We start from the raw sequence: 4,635 nt of genomic DNA on the forward strand, positions 1-4,635 counted from the left end.
ATGCCAGCATAGAATTACAAAGCAAGATCTTATTTGTGATTTAACTGGTAACTGGACAATTAGAGTGCATGGTTCACTTGGAGAATACTTTACTAATGTTTATGTTTGTCGTCAATCAGTATTGTTCCTTCCTTCTTTAATGGATCACTTAATGATGCGGTGGGAATAAAGAATTCTGTTTTCTGCCTTAATAAATACTACATTCTAAGTCAGAACATATACCATTCCATCATTGTAAAATCATTTGCTTCCTGTTCTAGAAATATCATTAAAGGCAACATCAGTCTTCCAGCTAATTAGAAAACCTGTGTATCTATTCATTTTATTGATGAGATCTAGAAATAGATTTTAGAATATTCAGGAGGTCATTTGGTACCATCCCTTAGAGGGATGGTGTAATAGAAATAATCATTCATAATGAAAATAATCATGATCAAAGTCATGCTTCCTTAATATTGAAGGGACAGTGTGTTCCAGTACTTTGAACAATCAGGTTCTGGGAATTCAAGTCTCTGTCTCAGGTCTCAGAGGCATTTTTCTCTGAATAGGCATCCCTCATGTACAGACTGTTACTGTTGGGTCTTAAAGGGTGGCTTTCACATGTGCATCCTCTGGACAGGACCCAAGCTCGTTTGCATAGATAAAATATGCAAATGATTATTGGAATGTTTTTCCTATAAAGAGATGATACTGCTGACCACAGCCATTTAGGCATATTTTTGGAGATATGCTCTCAACAGCAGAATGGGTTTCTACTATTTAAGCCACACACCCTCCCTCTGTTTTCTCTGTTATCAGTAGGGCATGAGGTCAGGTAGCTCAAATGAAAATCAAATAATCTGATTTGGCCTCAGTGAAATGATGCTTTCAGTAAGCTAATTGCTCGGTCCAGTGTAATCTATCTCTGAAAAATTTCCAACAAGTTTTTTGACATCAAGGTGAGGAGGAAGAACTGAAAGAGATGGAAATCAGACTGAAAATAATGGGTAGAATGTATAGGAAGAAAGAAACTACTAAGCTGGCCCAGATGATCAACCTGATAAAGGGCACATGCAGAAAACCTACTGTCGCTGGGAATGGTGCCTCGGGCCTATAATCTCAGCACTCAGGAAGCTAAGGCAAGAAGATCTCTGTGAGTTGGAGGTCAGCCTGGGCTCCATAGTGAGTTCATGGTTAGCCTGAACTATACAGTGAGACCCTGTCTGAAACAAACAAACAGACAAATCAACCAACCAACCTACTTTCAACATTGTACTTCATGGTGATTATTTTAGAGCATTCCCCCTAAAATCAACAGCAAGGAAAGAATGCCCATTCATATCTCTTCTCTTCAATACTGTGCTAGAGGTTCCAGCCAGCACAGAGACTGAGAAAAGGAAATAAAAGTCAACTCAGTTGGAAAGGAAGAAGTAAAGCTATCTTTATTTTTAGAGTAGCTGTGCAGAAAATATCATGGGATATAGAAATGTTCTTCAAATGGACTATTTTCAAAGAACATGTGCTCATTTTAAAAAGTTTAAACAACATAGACGTGTATAAGCTAAAAGCAAAAGGTCTTCTCTTTCATCTAATCCAGCTGGTAGTTGAGCAAACCACTGTTAAGTGTATGAGCGTTCCTTTCAGGCTTTTCATAAGCAACTGTGTGCATGTGCACACTTACGTTCACTTTATTTAGATTTTTAAAAGAAAAATCACATCATATTTTACACACCATTTTGAAACCTCAGAGCATAATTTATCATCATAACTGAGCAGTGGTATTTCTAAGGGTGCCAAGTTACTATAGGCCAAATAAGAAATTTTTATTTCAAGTAAAATAATCTAAGAACCTAGAAAAAAATATATATAGCTAATATGTCACTTTGACTGCCTCAAAAATCACATGCTCAAATTACTCATAAAAATAATTAAATTTAGCCAGGTGTGGTGGTGCATGCCAATAATCTGAGGTACCTTGGAGGCTGAGGCAGGAAGATCAAGAATTTGAGGCTAGCCTGAAAACTTAGTGAGCCCCTATCTAACAATAAAATAATGAAAAGGGCTGTGGGTATTGAGTGGTAGAGCACTCTGAGTTTAGTACTCAGTACCTCAAGAAAAAAGTTAATGACACTATTCAGTGATCACTACATGTCAGTCATGGTGCCAAATGTATGCATTATCACATTAAATCCACTCCCTAATATTTTCGAAGTGCCCTTTCAGGCCCCCCTTTTTTCCCTTGAAAGAACCTCCTACAATAGAGATTGTTTTACAATGTGCACAGGTCCATGAGTTTCCTGCTGAGACTCCCGTGGAAATCACCACCTCCTTCTGAAAGGCTGTTTCTATACTAAGAGGAAAAGGTGGCATGTGAGAGCGAATCAATGACTCTGGAAATCAAAATGATTTAGAAATTGTTTAGGTTTATCAACAAAATTCATTGTAATCTATTTCTGGTAGGTATCTATATGTAGCCCCTTCTGCTGTCACAGATTCAGAATGGGGCATTTACAGAAAATAAAAGTAGGCTTAGGGGTATTGATTGAGAAAACAGTCATGCTTCTTCCTCGGGAAAACACTAAACGGCAGTTGATGCTGTGGTGTGGTGGGAGGGCCCATAGGTCCAGCCATGGGGTCCTTGTGGTTTCTGAGGCTTTGGCAGCAACCTTCGGAGCCTGGTGGCAACCACGGTAGGGGCTGGTGAATCCATGAGTATCACAGAGGCAAGGACAAGGACAAGGAGTGGACCCCCACCATCAACCTGGGCTGCTGGTCCATGACATAGAGATCAAGTCCCTGGAGGAGATCTGTCTCATTTCCCTGTTTATGGAGGAATCTGAGATCATTGACTTTTTCCTGGTGGCATCCCTCAAGGATAAGATTTGTAAACTATTCTTGTGCAGAAGCCAACTTGCTCTGGCCAGTGGATCAGGTTCTGGGCATTTGTCACCATCAGGGACTACAAAGGTCATGTCTGTCTGGTATTAACTGTCCAAGGAGCTAGCCAGAGCCATCGTAGGGACCATCACCCTGGCTGCACTCTCCATTGTCCCTGTGTGGAGAAGGCTACTGGGGGAACAAGATCAGCAAGCCACATACTGTCCCTTGCATGGTGATAGGCTGCTGTGACTCTGTGCTGGTGCACCTCAACCCCATCCCCAAAGGCATAGGCATCATCTCAGAAGTTGTTGCTGATTGCCAGCATTGATGACAGGGACACTTCTGCCAGGGGCTTGTATTGTCACTCTGGGCAACTTCACGAAGGTCCAACTTTGATGCCCTCTCCAAGATCTACAGCTACTTGATTCCTGTCTTCTAGAAAGAGATGCTGTTCAACAAGGCACTCGATGAGGAATCCACCTACTATTTTGTACAAACTCACATCAAAGTCTGTCCAGAAGACCCCAGCTCCAGCAGTAGCTACAACATAGATTTGTTATATAAGAAATTTAAAGTGAACGAAGCCTGAAAAACATCGAAAAAGAAAACAATCACAATTTTAACAAAAAGTTCTTTCTTTGTGTTGACATGTGCTTAGCCTTTGATATGCATCAGGCTATGTAATGTAAGATGAGGGAACTGAAGGTTAGAGGTACAGGCACTCAGTCTACTTGTTATAGACCAGAAGATGAACTCAGTTCTGTCTGATCCCAAAACCCAGTGTTGCAAGTGAGGCACTAAGGATGGACACACATTAGAGAGAAATTTCTTTTTCTGTATTTCCCTTAGCATCTTAAAATTAGTTAATTCAATGTACTACTGTATAAAATCTCAGATGGGCATGTGGGATTGGGAGGAAGAATGAAAGATAGTAGAAGAAATGGCTTCTTCCTGAAGAACTTCTAATGAGGCTGTTGAGAAAAGGCACAATAATTGTGATGGTTCACCTTGGTTTCAACTTGACTGGCCAAGGAGTTGGATTTTGAAGGCCCTAGCCTCATCAGTAGATCAGCTCAATGATGAGTTCATGGTTGACTGGACTACTAGGAGGTGGTGGCCAGTTGGAGAAGGAGGAATCATGGGGTTGGCATGCCTTTGGAGGATGTATCTCTTCTCAGGCTCTTCCTTGTTCTCTCTTCTGCCTGGCTGCCATAAGGTGAGCAGCATTTCTCTGCATGCCCTGCTGCCATGTTGTTTCTGCTGTGATGTTGGAGCCAACCTCTGAAACTGGAAGCCAAAATAAACCCTTCCTCCTTTGCATGCTTTTTCTCAGTATTTGGTCACAATGACTGAAAGATGACTACTACAGTAATATTCAACACTGTCTTCCTAGTGCTCACCTATGTGGTGGAGACTATTACATCAAAGTGCTTAGACTCTAGATAGCAGTGTTCCTGAAACTGAGAGGCTTTGGGCCGGAGGCTGAAAAAGAAGAGATAAGTAGAATCCAAATTAATTCCTTAAGGTTGGACCCACTTCCCTCATCCCTTCTTTCCCCAGTGCTCATCACAGTGCCACACATACAGTGTGCTCTCCATCAGTGCCAAGTGCCATGTGAAGTGAAAGACAGGCTAGGAGAGGAGAAACCTAAGGTGTGGAGCTGGTGTTGTCAAAGTAGATGTGATGGAAAGGTCAAAAAAGTTGTTTGGCTAATGTTGGTGTGTATGCTTAGATGGCTAAGATGGTACCACTTGGGCAAGGGCCTTCAATACCAAT

This window comes from Fukomys damarensis, unplaced genomic scaffold (assembly GCF_012274545.1).
Source record: "Fukomys damarensis isolate Sample0158 unplaced genomic scaffold, DMR_v1.0_HiC HiC_scaffold_39, whole genome shotgun sequence".
Taxonomy (NCBI): domain Eukaryota; kingdom Metazoa; phylum Chordata; class Mammalia; order Rodentia; family Bathyergidae; genus Fukomys; species Fukomys damarensis.